This window comes from Ambystoma mexicanum, chromosome 7q (assembly GCF_040938575.1).
Source record: "Ambystoma mexicanum isolate Mex_15411 chromosome 7q, UKY_AmexF1_1, whole genome shotgun sequence".
Lineage (NCBI taxonomy): Eukaryota > Metazoa > Chordata > Amphibia > Caudata > Ambystomatidae > Ambystoma > Ambystoma mexicanum.
Window position 1 is genome coordinate 538503080 of NC_090941.1, and position 16439 is coordinate 538519518.

The following is a 16439-nucleotide window of genomic DNA, read 5'->3' on the forward strand; positions in this document are numbered from 1 at the left end:
CAAAGGGGAGACCATTGTTGTGAGGTTTGGGAGGTGAGCCTGCTCGCCAATACCCTGCCTGGGGTTAGAGGCAAGAGGGACATCACCAGGAGAGATTCCCACTTTGGGTACAAGCACTTCAGCTGAGAAAGGTCCTGAGCTGTGTGACACAAACCAGAGAGAGAGAGATAGACAGACAGAGCGAGAGAGACACATACGGCAGTGGGGAGTTCCCCAAGCCGCAAAAACCAAACCAGAGAGCGAGACTGCAGAGCCCGCAAGTTTCAAACTCGCATAAGCATTTCAGCAAATATGCCAAAGCCAGGGTCAGCGAATAGTTAGAGAAACCAAAAGGGCCACAGCCCACCAAAAGGTGGTGGCCAGACCAAGGACAGGAAACCTTGGTGGGCCTGGTGTCCAGGTAATGTCGCTGATACCACTGACGACAGGAAGCACAAGTCTGTATGGTCGAGCGCAGGACGACCACAGCAACGTGCAGGGATGGGAAGCCATGAGAAAGGAAACATCGATGCAGGAAAGACACCGGCAGCCTCCACGATGAAGAAGGAAATACAATGATGTAGGCTTTCACAGAGGCTCTCCTATCAGCAGGAAAGTAACAGGGATAATGGGAGGCCTGGGGAGACACCAAAGCATAATTCTAACAATCAGTTAACTCATTGCAGTACCAAATCTGAAAAAGAATTGAGTTGCAGAAAAAGGGAACCCAAGAGCAATAACTGTATAAAACAAACTGTTGAACGGTTAAATAACAAAGGAGAATTAGAAGAGAGAAAGCTACCCTAGGAAAGGAGGAAGTTTATTTATTTGTTTAGTTATTTATATCGTGCACCTAACCCAAGGGTAGCTGGGCGCTTACTTCATCTCATCAGTTACAGTTACAGTTGCATTACGGTGAGAATATACAATATATATGAGGTACATTAGAGTAGTTGAGTCGTTGCATAACACGAGTTGTAGTGGCTACAGGCGTTCCAGATCAGATTCATTGCAGGTACACTGCAACGTTGCATAACGTGATGTGTGCTGCTAACAATCGCAATACAGATGTTAATGAGAGCGAGGAACTTCAGGAACTAGGTTATTTCTGTACAAAGAGACAGGTGTTTAGTTTCTTCATGAACGTCCAGTAGGATGTTTCTGCTCTTAATGCCGGGATCATAGCGTTGCAAAGTTTTGAGGCTTGGACTAAGAAACTGTTGTCCCCGATTTCTGTAGTTTAAATCTAGGCACATTTTGGAGGTGTGTGTGGGTAGAACGGGTGGATCTAAGGCTGGTATGCTTAGAGAATTTGTTGGTTAGATATTTCGGTGCTGTATTGAATACGCACTTGTGGGTCAGTGACAGTGTTGTAAAAACAATCATGTCCTTCAACGGGAGCCAATGAGCATTCCGTTTGCTCATTAAGATATGGTTAGTCTTGGGGATGTTGAGGGCCACTCTTTGCGCATTATTCTGTAGTATTTGAAGTGTTTTTAGGTTACGCCTATTAGTCCCCACGTACAGTGCATTACAATAGTCAAGTCTGTACACTATGAAGGCCCTGGCCAGGGTGATGCAGCTGTCCGATGAAAGGAAGTGTATGCAAGCATTTATACGTTTTGAGATGTAGGCTTAAAAAAGGAAGGTGGGATCAGTGCGCAGATCCCGAAATTCCAATTGTGGAGTCCATTAAGCTTAATAAAGAAATAGGCTCAAAATCCAATTTATTGTTCATTAAACAGCCGACACGTGTTTCGACCTGTTCAGGTCGTTCTCAAGGCTGTACATTTGTGCACAAAGTAAAAGTAAGCATGTATAAAGATAATCAAACCATAATAAATTCAAACATGATACCACAGATAGAAAAAGAAATTCACATACCAGTTGATTCAATGCGTGGATGTATTCAATGGGAACAAAAGAATATCCCACGGTAAAAATAAAAGAAAACATAAATTAGGACATGCTAATTAAGCATGAGAAAAAAACACATAAGTCATTGTAGTAAGCAATATGTATGTGGGAAGTTGCAACATACCGTGATTCCAATGCAAAATGGATCAGGAATAATGTGTTGAAAAGCACAACTGCTACCTATATTAATAATAAAGTAACCAATTAAGTAATGTGTCTCGACTGTCTGTATACTGATGATGTACACAAGTACGAGATAATCAAAGAGAAAAAAGGTAACTTACCCTCAATGGGTATATGATTCAATGCAAGAAACGATATATCTACAATATAAGAAAATTGTGTAAAATCTCTGTGGGTTGTCTGGAAACAATTGATACCCAACCAGTATCATAAAAGGTGCATACAACTATACCTGATGCTGATAGCTCAATGTAGTAACGGGGTCAAATCCCCCTCTCCAGAACTTTAGTAGAAGTGTTAGCACTAGCGCCGTGCGGCAAGCTCCATGTAAGTAGATCTAGCAGAGCAAAGATGAGGCGGCGTGCGTGACATCACGCGCACGTTTTGCAAGTGACGTCACGCGCGCAAACACCGCATTGTCGCATCCCGCGTAATTAATGCGGATCAAAGAATAAACTGCACCCAATACTGAAGGCTAACAATAATAACATGGTCAAAATCCTATCAAGTATGCTGACATTGGCGCTAAGCTTTAGGTTCAGTCTGAGAAGCAATACATAGTAAAAGTAGGGCCATGCGTGTGTCGTCATGCGCCCATTTTGCGTGCAACGTAATACGCGTGCATCCTGTTAAACCATCATTCTGCCTCGTTGATGCGGTTCAGGTGCGACTGGTTATAGTGGTGGTATGTTGCTGTGTTTAAATATATCGGCATTGAAGGTGAATGTGAGCTTTCCGAACGGCAGTTGACAAATTCCCACAAGATATCGCATCTATGTCCTCAAATACAATATTTAAAGTCGATAAGCAGGGATAGGCAAGTAGTAAAGTATACAATAAAGCAATTTGGCAATTCAAAATGGTCACAGTTCAATCACACACATTATATATAGTTTAGCACCAAAGTTCAATGGTACAATGAAGCTGCAAAAAGAAATAACAAAGTGTTGGACAATAGTAAGAATATTAAATCACCAAAAATTAGTTACAATTAGAGTAAAGGCATCCGTTGGCAAGGCAAGCGTAATGTAAATAAGGAAAATAAGACATTATAGAAAAACATGCATTTCATGGTCTGAATTGAGTCAGAGTGAGGTACATCTGAAATGACAAATGAGTTTACATTCTAATCTCCTTAGTTTCAAACAAAGATCGCCACCACGTTTACCAATAGATGCCCTGGCCAGACCCAAAAACTGTATGTCTGTTATTTTGGCAAACTGGTGTTCTGTTTGCCAATGTAAGGCTAAAGGCAAGTTAGCCCCGGTTTTGTTAAGACTTGACAGATGTTCCCTAATGCGTATTCTCAATTGCCTGATCGTGCTTCTTATATATAGTTTGTTACAAACACAAATGATTGCATAAACTACAAATCTGGTCTTACAGTTGATGAAATCTCTAATTAAAAATTGAATATCATTGCAATCTACGAATGTCTGACAGCTGTGATATGCATATTGACACTGATTGCAATTGCAACATTTATAAAAAACCTTTTTTGTTCTGCAACCAAGTTATTTGTCTTTCAGTATCAGGTAAATCCAGAAATGAAGGACTAAGTTTATTGCGGAGAGTATTAGCCTTAGTGAAAATAGAATTAGGTTTGTTTAAGACATACGGTATAAGATCTGTATCCAGTTTAAGCAAATGCCAATGCTTGGAAGCTAACTTGTATAGAGTTGAAGAGTCACTGGTGTACTGCGTAATTAGATAAACAGGTCTCTGCTGACTATCTGAATGAGTTTTGGTGCTTAACAAGTCCACCTGTTTGACAGATTGATATGTATGTGATGCTTTAGATATTGCTGATGCAGGATAGCCTTGTTGCTTGAACGGATAGTTGAGCTGTGTACATTCTGTTTGAAAATCTGTATCCTTAGAACAATTTCTGCTCGCCCTATAAAATTCACCACAGGGAATATTATGTATAGTAGTTCTCTGATGACAGCTTTTAGCATGCAATATGGAATTAACAGAGGTAGGTTTACGAAAAGTTCCCGTATGCACTGTGTTGTTTTCAATAAAGATTTCTAAATCAAGGAAAGTAATGTTAGTGGGACTTGAGTGACCCGAAAGAGTAATTCCAAAGTTGTTGGCATTAACATGAGTGACAAAATCATCAAAAGAGTCAATAGCTTCCTTGCCAAATTATAAAAACATCATCTATGTCCCTTTTCCAACACACCGCTACATTGTCATATTCTAGTTTGTTCAGAACATGGGTTTCTTCATAGAAAGACATAAACAAATTGGCCAGAGATGGTGCAAATTTAGCGCCCATTGCAACTCCTTTAGATTGTAAATAGTACACATTGTTAAAAATACACACATTGTTGGTAAGCGCAAATTGCAAGAATGCTATAACCATTTGTATATGACTATAGTACGATGCAGATGAGTTGCGAAAAGTGTATTCAATTGACTGTACAGCTAATTCATGTTTGATATTAGAATATAATGCTGAAACATCAAGGGTAGCCAGACGAAAGGTAGGTTCCCATTTGACAGTTTGTAAGTATTGTAAAATTTGAGTGCTGTCCCTAATGTAAGTACTCATTTTCACAACAAAAGACTGAAATATTTCGTCTAAGTACTGTGAAATTGCTTCCGTGGCCCACCCTATACCGCTCATAATCGGCCTCACTTCTGGTAGAGTGTCAAAGTGCTTGTGTATTTTGGGCAAAAAATACAGAGTGGGCATAGTTGGGTCAGTAATGGTAAGAGATTTCTTTTCGTCATCAGTCAGGAATCCTAATGCATACCATTGTTCTATCAAGGTTTGGAGAGCTGATAAAATTTGCTTGGTAGGATTTTTACTAAGTTTGATGTAGCAGCCTGGCGTTTGTAAATGCTTTAGTCCCATCTGAATATAGTCATGTGTGTTAAGTAACACAATGTTGCCACCTTTATCGGCTTCCTTGATGGCAATAGCGGGATTATCCTCTAGTTGTTTTAAGGCTGATAGCTCCTATGTATTCAAATTCTGATATTTGTACTTTTTTGATGGTTTATCCAGAAGGCAATGTATATCTTTAGTCATAGCTTTATGGAAAGTATCAATGATGTTATCACTTGCAAAGGTTGGTGTAAATTTGGATGCTGGTTTCAACTCCATAATGTTTAAGTGCCTAGTTTAAACATGCAAGTCTGACATAATTCGATCTGTAGTAGGTGGTGTATCAGTAGTAAGAGATACCAATGTCTCGATATGTTCAATGCCCGTCAATGTATGGTCACTGAGCGGAGGTACTGGTGGTTTAAGATGATACATTTTGACCTGAGTGGCAAAAAATGTCTTTAATTTCAATTTCCTGGTGAATTTGAACAGATCAATTTGAAATTGAACAAAATCCGTGGATTTGGAAGGAGCAAAAGAGTCTCTTGTTAAGGACCCTGGTTTGATCTGTTGTCAGAATATGAACAGACAAATTAACAACCAAATTAACCTGAGTCACCTGTTCATTTGTTTCCTGGCATTGGCTCTTGTAAGAATACCTGTTCGTCCAGATTCTAGGTTTGGGTTTGCCTCCCCTGCTGCCCCTGGTATGGAAATAGGTGTTGGCATATTTTGCGCTGGGGGATTTCGAAATCTTACTTGTTTGTAGCTGGTAATAGATTGACTGCCCTTTTTGTAGCGTCTGATTTGTTCTAAAAAACCCTTTCTGTTGATATCGGTATCAGATTTAGGAGTAACAGTTTTGGGTGTTTCAGAAGTAGATGGCAAGGCCTCTGGATCAGAATCAGGATCAGAGCTGGTGGGAATAGTATTGGCTGTGCCCCCTCGCGATCTTGATGGGACTATATCGTATTTAGTTTGGAATGTATAAACGCGATCTTGTCTGTAATCTTGGTCATCTCTAAAGTATTTACGAAATTTTCTAAGTTTGATCTCATCTTGATATTCTCTCAAGATTTCGTTCGTAGTATCAAAATCCTTTGTTTTGGTTGCCTCAGGATTAGGCATAGCTTTAATCTCTTCTTTAAGAGCATCTATTGCTGCAATAACTCGCGTATGTTCCCTTTGGGCATGCATGATAAGTATTTCAATCATAGTTTGTGAACTTTGTGTGAGATTTGCTTCACATTTATCCGCCAGGTCGACGTCTTCATCATTGGTGAAGTTGGGAAAAATTAGAATACGTAAACCTCTTGGCGTTTTATCATTTTCTAAGTAATTGGTTAGAGACGCTTGCTCCCAATATTTATTGATTTCTTTTTTTGATAGTCGTTATAATTTGATACATTTCTGCCTGAGTGTTTTTCTATTGAGCTAAGATTACTGCTGAATGCATTTGCAGTACTTCCTCTCGGTGCAAAAAGAGCAGCCCGATCATGTTCCCTATTGAGTAAATAATCAGCCATTGTTTCAAAAACAAAACTAATATGGTTATCAGCAGCACCAGCATAAAACAAAAAGTTACTGAACCTAAAGCTTAGCGCCAATTTCAGCATACTTGATAGGATTTTGCCCTGTTATTATTGTTAGCCTTCAGTATTGGGTGCAGTTTATTCTTTGATCCGCATTAATTACGCGGGATGCGACAATGCGGTGTTTGCGCGCGTGACGTCACTTGCAAAACGTGCGCGCGACGTCACGCACGCAGCCTCATCTTCGCTCTGCTAGATCTACTTACATGGAGCTTGCCGCACGGCGCTAGTGCTAACACTTCTACTAAAGTTCTGGAGAGGGGGGTTTGACCCCGTTACTACATTGAGCTATCAGCATCAGGTATAGTTGTATGCACCTTTTATGATACTGGTTGGGTATCAATTGTTTCCAGACAACCCACAGAGATTTTACACAATTTTCTTATATTGTAGATATATCGTTTCTTGCATTGAACCATATACCCATTGATGGTAAGTTACCTTTTTTCTCTTTGATTATCTCGTACTTGTGTACATCATCAGTATACAGACAGTCGAGACACATTACTTAATTGGTTACTTTATTATAAATATAGGTAGCAGTTGTGCTTTTCAACACATTATTCCTGATCCATTTTGCATTGGAATCACGGTTGTAACTTCCCACATACATATTGCTTACTACAATTACTTATGTGTTTTTTTTCTCATGCTTAATTAACATGACCTAATTTATGTTTTCTTTTATTTTTACCGTGGGATATTCTTTTGTTCACATTGACTACATCCACACATTGAATCAACTGGTATGTGAATTTCTTTTTCTATCTGTGGTATCATGTTTGAATTTATTATGGTTTGATTATCTTTATACATGCTTACTTTTACTTTGTGCACAAATGTACAGCCTTGAGAACGACCTGAACAGGTCGAAACACGTTTCGGCTGTTTAATGAACAATAAATTGGATTTTGAGCCAATTTCTGTATTAAGCTTAATGGACTCCGCAATTGGAATTTTGGGATCTGCGCACTCATCACACCTTCCTTTTTTTAAGCCTATGTTCACCTGTACTGGTGTTTACTAGGGGACATCAGTGGAAGATTATCAGAGCAGCAGGCCATCAAACTTGCTCTAATTTTGGTATTAACCAGCGCACTGGCTGCTTACGATCCCCAGTCTGTCTTATCTCCGTTTTGAGATGTAGGCAGCTGCTGAAGCGGTTGCATTTACTTGCTTCGTTAGTGTGAAGGCTGAATCCCGTATATGCCAAGTGTTTTAACTTCTTTAGAAACGGTAATGGTTATATTGTCAATGTTGAAGGTTTTGAATTTGTAATCTACTTTTTTTAGTTGATTCTGTGAGCCAACAAGGATTAGCTCCGTTTTGTCCTCATTCAGGCAGAGGCCATGGGTGGCCATCCAGGCCTGAATGATTTGGTATGTGTCGTTAAGTTTCTTAGTGTCGTCAACGTAGGAGCCTGCTATAGGGATGAGTACTTGGGTGTCATCTGCATAGTTAGTGTAGGTGACACCCAAATTGTCCAAAAGTTTGAATAGCAGCTTTGACCTTTAAAGTTCGAAAGTTAACTCGACATCCTGTATGTAGTGAAAATATGTTTAAATAGGAAACAAGGTATGAGCAAAAATATAAAGAAACCTGGCAATTACTTAAGAAATGTAATCAAATATATCAAGAGACTGTAAAAGCCCATGCAGAGAATCCCAAATCAGAAATAAGGAATAATAATGATAATGATCAGTTATTTATATAGCGCCTTAATCCAAATAAAACAATCCATAGAGGGATACGATGAGAGGAAAGAACGCCAAGTAATCCAATTAAGACATTAAAGAGTTTAACAAGAATCACAAGAGACTATTCATAATTCATCTTTTCAAGAGTAGGTACTAGGAGTACCCCAGAAGATTGACCTCAGAATCTTTTTCAAGAGACAATTTTTTTGATTCATATACCGAATTGCTGGTAATAAGAGTACCTCAGGAGAAGGAAGACAGTCTCCTGATTTAAGTTAGTTTTGCATAGTGGTGGGGTCTTTGAGGGTAGTTTGGACAGCAGACCTGTATTGTTCGGACAATCACGATTGACTGATGAGCACCTTAGTTATTACAGTAGGCAGGGAACATCCATAGTGATAGGGAAAGACAGGCATTATTAGTTTTCTGTTTAAAAAACACTACAATGCCCGCAATAAGTCGGTGTCCTTCTTCTGACTCAACACAACATGGTGTCAGAGTGGTATCTATCCCAGATGAGAGAAACTAGGTATCCATTAGATTCACAAAAGTAAGTTCCATGGCTAGAAATCCTACAGTACAGCAGAGATAGAAATAACATTGGGTGAACAAAGCCTTATTCCCCACAGGTTTAATCCTAACTCTTCCCAAGTGTACTTATATTAGACTCACCTCTAAGACAGAAGTAGCATGGAAACATGTGTTAGTTCAATAGCAGGAGCCATAGACTCTGATTTTAGATGAGATGTGAACATTCTTCTACATATTCATGGACAGAACCCTTATAGAGTAAACAAAGTGACAAGGTTGCTCAAGCCATTCGACAGAAAGCTCTATTCCTGGTACCACAAGAAGTAGAATAACAAGAGGAGACTGAGCGAGGCTCATAAGGGTTCGGGGAAGCAGACTTTCCTCTGGTAGAAAAAAAACCTGAAGAACAAGTAGGTAAGTTAGTAAGTAACTGTATTTATGAAGTGTAAAACCAAGACCCAAAGGCACCTGGGCACTGACAGTAACACATGAAATCACCTCAATAGCATCACACATCAGAACAGAAAGGTTTTGAGAGTTTTTTAAAAATGAAAATCATCATAAATCTCTCATAAATGACAGGGAAGAGAGTTGCACAATACTGGGGACAGGACTGAAAAATATTTCCTTCCAACCTGTGCCTTGTGGAATCTTGAAACTCTTAAAGGATTTTGGGAAGCCATGTTCAAAGTTCACAGCAAGGAGCATAGCGAATAAGTTAAGATTGAAGAAAGGAAGGGCCAGATAGATGAATAGCCCAATGTAAAATACAAAGGAATTTAAATTTAATGTGGCTTGTCACAGGGAGCCAATGAAGCTCAGCCAATAATGCAGATGTGTGAGAACAGTTAGGTACATTGAGAGCTAAACGTGCTGCAGAACTGTGTAGAAGTTGAAGCCTCTTGACTAAGGAATCTGGTTGTCCAAGATAAATACCATTAGAATAGTCCAAGGAGCCCATAATAGAAACCGCAACTACTGTGGAATGAAGTTGTATTGGAATAAAAGGGAGAATCGTCTTTAAAAGTTTAAGTTTTAGGAAGCCAGAGTTGCAAACTGATGCAATCTGTGCTTCTCTGGATCCAGAAGAAAGAAGCTTAATCCCTAGGCTCTTAACATAGGTACTAAGAGCTGGACAGGGTCCCAAAGAATCTGGCCAGAAGTCTGAGTGCCAAGAAGAGTGAGAATATAAAGAACCAACCACCAAATTATTTGTTTTCTCCCCATTCAATCTCAACCAGTTCCTGGACATCATCCATCAATCTAAACAGTCTTTTAGTTAAGATGGAGAATCAGAGGCAGGAGAATCGAGTTGAATAACCAGTTGTGTATCAGCGGCATAAATATGAAAGCATATGCCATGAGAAGAAATAAGGTCTGCCAAAGGATGTAAATAAAGATTAAAAAGAAGTGGAGATGAAGAAGATCCCTGTGGGATACCACAGGAGATTGGAGATGATGCTGAACAAAATGCAAATAAAGATACAGTCTCTTTGCGATTTGACAAAAAAGAAGAAAACCAAGCCAATATGGGGTGAGAAATATCTGCTTTTTCCAAATGTCGAAGAAGATTCATGTGATCAATAGTGTCAAAAGTCGCGAAGAGGTCAAGGAGAATCAAAACTCCGACCTCTCCTCAGTCCTGAATAGCGCCAAATCATCAAGGATGGATATCATTATAGACTCTGTACACATCGAAGGCCTAAACCCTGCATGGTGGGGGTGCAGAAGACCATTTTCCTCAAGAAACCTTGAAAGTTGAGAAGTTACAATGACTTCCATGAGCTTCATGAGTACAAGGAAAAGAGATATAGTATGGTAACTGGCAGGAGACGCTGGATTCAGCTGTGTTTTTTCAGAACAAGAGGGGGGCATTCCCTTACCGGACTTAGCCTTCACTCAAATGAATGATCCCATCCTTATGGAAGCCTTTAACAAGGCAGTTTCTGAAGAGGCTGGTCGAAGTCAGGCTTCTCCCTTTTTCCTCTGCTGATGTTAAGAATTTAATTTCAACATGTGAAATTTCTCAGAGGACAAGCATTACAACAGTGCCACCGGCCCCTTTAAAACCATTGCCAATCATTGACATTCCCTTCTGTAGGATTGCTATGGATTTAGTAGGTCTCATCAAAACATCAAAACTAGCTAATCGTTTTCTCTTTGTAATCCTTGATTATGCCACCCGCTATCCCGAGATCTTTCCCTTGCATAATAATACTACCCAACAAATCTTAAAACACCTACTACCTTTCCTCTCCCAGGTAGTGTTCCCAAAAGAATTTCTTACAGATCAAGCCATAACTTTCATGTCCAGACTGAGGCAAGAGGTGAAAGTGATTCTAAATATCCAAACCCTAAAAGCCTCTGTGTATCACCCCCAGACTGACGGTGTCATAGAACATTTTGACCAAACTCTAAAACCCTAAAGAAACTAGTTGAAACGGACTGGAAGAATTGGGATGTGATGATATCTTGAGCCCTCTTTGGCATCAGAAAAATACCCCAAGCTTTCTTAGGATATTCCCTTTAGCACTCTTATATGGTAGAAATCACCTGCAATGTTTTGAGATATGCTGAATGAGACATGGTAAGATAGGGAAGATGCTGCATTACCAATTTCTCAAACTGCCCAAAAATGTAAAACCCACATGAAAGCAGTACAAGAAATTGTGAATAAACATCTGGGTCAGGCGCAAGAACAACAGCAATCTACCTACAATTGACATGGAGTCGTCTGCACTTTTTTGGTTGGACAGCTAGTCTTAGTTCTCTTATCAACATCCGATAAGAAAATGATCTCTCATTGGTACGGGCCCTATAAGGTTTTGGAACGATAAGGTCCTCTAAACTACCTGATATCTCAACCTGATACGCGATACAAGACCCATATCTATCAGATGAATTTACTTAAAGAATGGAAGACAGATCCCAGTGAAAAGACCACTGTCACCAGGGCAGCTATCCTTACTGATAACCCAAAAGAGAATAACTTGATAAACCCTGGGCTATCATCCTCCCAACAAACAGATCTTACTGATTTATTAAATCAGTTTCCTGAGGTATTCTCAGAGCAGATACAGAGGGTTGTTGGTTTATTTAATTTTATTAGGACTTCAGCAAGTAAAACAATAAACCTCAAACCCTATAGGATTCCTGAAGCCTGAAAGAAAGTGATTAAACAAGAAACAGAGGATATGCTCTGTGTTGACATAATACAGCCACCTGAAAGCCCCTGGTGTTCCCCTATAGTTTTAGAGGCTAAGCCAGATCAATTGTGGCATTTTAGCATTAACTTCAGAAAACTGAACTCAATTTCACTGTTTGACAATTACCCCATGCCAAGGATCTGCAAGCTTATCGAAAAACTAGACACAGCTATGTACATCTCGACCTTAGACTTTAAATTCTACCAACCATGAAAAAACAGCGTGCTCAACACCCAGTGGCCTGTTTAAATTCATGGTACTACCTTTTGGTTTGCATGGAGCATCAGCCACATTTCAACGTCTGATGAACCGAATACGCAAACCTTATTCGGCTTTCTGTGGGGCATATCTCGATGATATTGTGGTGCACAGTAATTACTGGCCAGAACACCTTTTCAGCTATATGAGATCACCCAAGCTCAAAGTAAAGCTGGCCTCAAGGGAAGCCCAAGAAAATGCCTTCTGGGTCAATCTGGATTGATCCAACCACAAAATTAAAAGGTAAAGCTAGTCTTAAAATCATCTACCCCCAACTCTGAGTCTTCCTAGGCTCAACAGGATATTATAGGAGATGTTTGCCTAATTATTCGAGAATTGCCACCAACCTCACTGAAAACTGAATAACACATAGCCACAAGTTTTAATCTGGAGCAAAGAAGACAGGAAAGTTTCCAAAGTCTGAAAGCCATTCTTTGCCAGATTTTAATTCAGGAATTTTTACTGCAAACGGATGCCTCAAAAACAGGCCTAGGAGCTGGCCTTTCACAAGAACGTGAAGGAATTGAGCCAATGTAGAACTGAAAGCTCTGGCCATGAAATGGGCTGTTACCTATTTACGCTACTACTTAACCAGCAAAAATGTTGGTTAATTAGCAACCACTCTCATCTGACCTGGGGGAGTCTACGTAAAAATACCAACACTGGGTTAATGAGGTGGTACCTGGACTTGAAACCATTTTGTTTTGCAGTAGAACACTGGAAAGGACTAGAACAAGGGAATGTAGATTTCCTGAGCTGGTTCCCTATCTATCAAAAAGGGGAAGCCACAGTGATAAGGGGAAGAATATGTGACACATCTAGGGAACTTGTCACTTCTCCCCCATGGGCGTGCCCCTTCCTGTACGGCTAGGGATTTGTGCCCACTCCGCAATACCCTCCCTAGGGATAGAGGTAAGTGGGACCTCACCGGGAGAGTCTCCCCCTTTGGGGCCAAGGGCTTACGTTCCCATGTGGAACTCCCTCCAGAAGCACACACTACGGCCTACATGGGATGCTTTAGACAACAGATTCCATCAAGTACCAAGACTGGGATGAAGAGGAAATACAATTAGGAACTGTGAATTATTTAGACTGAGACGAGGAAGCATAAAATCAGGAACTGTGAATTATTCATACTGGGATGAGGAAGCCATAAACCCGAGACTATGAATGATCCCTACTGGGACAAGGAGAATCCTAAGGACATTGTTATTCAAGAGTAAAAGAACATACCTCTTTAAAGCCAAAGCTCCAATCCCTAAGGAGGTGTATAAACAGAACTTCTTTGGGGAATGAAGAGAGACGAGATGGAGAGAGAGAAACACCCTCACATCAGCTGGAAAAGGTCCCGAGCTGTGTGACGCAAACCAGAGAGTGAGAGAGAGAATGAGACCTACGCCAGCTGGGTAATTCCCCAAGCTGCGTACACCAAACCAGCGAGAGAGACTGCAGAGTCTGTGAGTTTCAAACTTGCATGAGCGTAGTCAATACGCTGAAGCCAGGGGCAGTGAATAGCCTGAGAAACCAAAAGGGCCAGAGCCCACCCAAAGGTGGTGGCCAGACCAGGGACAGGAATCCTTGGTGGACCAGGTGTCCAGGTAACATTGCTGATACCTCTGATGACTGGAAGCACCAGTCGGTATGGTCGAATGCAAGATGATCGCAGCAGTGTGCCGAGATGGGAAATCACGAGAAAGGAAACACCAAAGCAGGAGAGACGCCGGCAGCCTGGACGATGAAGAAAGAAATACAAGGACAAAGGCTCCCACAGAGATTCTCCTATCAGGTAACAGGGAGAAAGGGAGGTGCGTGGAGACACAAAGGATCATTATAACAATCAGTTAACTTGTCCAAGTATCAAATCTGAAAAAGAGTTGAGTTGGATAAAAAGGGAACCGAAGATTAATAATTGTATAAAACCAACTGTTGAATAGGCAAATACCGAAGAGAGAAAGTTACCCTGGGAAAGGGGGAATCTAACTCGACATACTGTATACAGGCAAAATAAGTTTAAAGAGGAAACATGATTTGAGCAAAAATCTAAAGAAACCTGGCAATTCAATCACAACTTAAATATAACATATCAAGAATCTGTAAAAACCCATGCAGAGAATCCCATATCAGAAATAAAGAATAAAAAGAGAATACCTAGAGGGATAAAATGGGAGGAAAGAAAGCCAAGTCATCCAATTAAGGAATTTAAGAGTTTAATGAGAGGAATCACAAGGGACTAGTCATAATTTATCAATTGCAGAGGCTGTACTATGAGTACCCCAGAGAACTGACCTCAGAATCTTTTTCAATAGACTATTTTTTTGATTATACATGCCGAACATATGGTACTAGGAGTACCTCAGGAGAAGGGAGTCATTCTCATGATTTAAATTTGTTTTGCATAGTGGTAGGGTAAGTGAGGGTAGTTGGGACAGCAGCCTTATATTGTTTGGCCAATCTGACAGACTGACGAGCACTTTAGTTATTAACAGGGAACACCCATAGTAATAGGGCAAGATCAGCATTATTTGGTTTGTTTAATAAAACACCAACTACAATGCCCACAATGAGTCTGTATCCTTCTTCTGACTCGACACTGAATGTGATGGCAACAGTGCCTATATTGCTCTTGGTTCTAAATCTATTGCTAGATTGCAGCATGTACAAAATGTTACTGCCAGACTCCAACTCCGAGTAAAGAAATTCAACCACATCTCCTCTGGCCTGAATGCTTTGCATTGGCTACTAGTAATATAAAGAATTGTGTTCAAATATATGTGCCTTGGTGATAGGATGGCACCTGGTCACCATAAGAATTCTTTAGTAGAAGGACTGCAGATCTACCATCCACTCCGACAGCTGGGATGGCAATATCGCTACCTGTTGACTATCCCAAAATCTTACAGAGCGAAGATGGATAGTATTACTTTTAGTTATAGGGCGTATACATCCTGCTAAATTATTTCTTTGTCTAGCAGAAGCTGTAGCAATCTTCTTACTTTCCGGAAATCTCTCAAAACGTTCTCTTCGCAACATGAAGAGGTGTTTTTGACCACCCACTTGCCCTCGCTCTCATTCGGCTTACTCGCTTTTTGAGATAACCTGTCATTGTACCAGATGCCTGTGGGTGAACAATTGCACTCTATGAATCTCCCACACAAGCATACCTACAAATTGTGCTCCACCCAATTAAATTCTATTTCCTCTGTCCTGATATACATTTTGACAGTCTTTGTCTCTTTGTGGTGAAAGAAGCCCTAAATAATGTAATAGACTGTTGTCCGATGTACCTGCCTTCACAATTGACTAGACTGATTTCATCCTTACTCAATACAGGCCGTCGATTTACCATTCTGAAGTAAGACCCCTGGAAAAAAATATCATTACTTGAGCTAAGACATAACTCTATGAAATATTCTAGAACATTCGCGGTCAGCACCATTGGACAAAGGCCATTCTTATTTTTTAGATCTTTTTATCTTTTTAGGTTTTGTTTCTTAGGACTTGCTTTACGGACTGCTACTGTAACCAGGAGTTATTGGTATAGATAGTGAGAGATGTCAGATGTGCATGAATGCACATGCATCTAGGTGATTTGTTGCTTTTCCTCCTTCTGTACTTTTTGTATGTTTCTGGCATTGTGATTTGCTCAAAGGTGGGTATACCATGCGTGCAGTAACTGCAATTGGACATTTGAAGTGTGTGCCTGTCTTGTATTAAGCACTTTAACATGTTTTATCACGTGTAATTGTAGGAACTTTATTTCTGCCTTTTGGTCATTGGAAGATTATTGTGGCATTTGAAGTTACTCTGGGCATGTTCTACTGGTTTTGTCAATGCTTGCTTAGCAATATTATTAAGGTTATCATCATTCAACATTTTTTGCACTGGGATTTGGACGTGGTCTGCCACCTGGCAATCCAAAAACCTGGGTTCTAATATAGTTTTTGCCATCTGGCCAAAGTACTCCTGATTCCAGCGAGACCACTTTATCCTTCTGTCGCTAGGAAATACATGAAAGAGCGCTCAACATGTAACAAACTGTGCAACACCCTTTCACATCCTCATTTCTGCAATCTGCTCAACTCTGTCCAGTGCACAGAACCTCATCCTTGCAATGCTAATGTTGCCCTCCATGGTGGCGCTCTGCTAAGTGGAGGTGGGACGCCCAACACCTTTCCCATAGCACATTTATGAGGTGCTGGAATACGCCCACTATATGTGTGTGCTACATTGTCGTGTAATT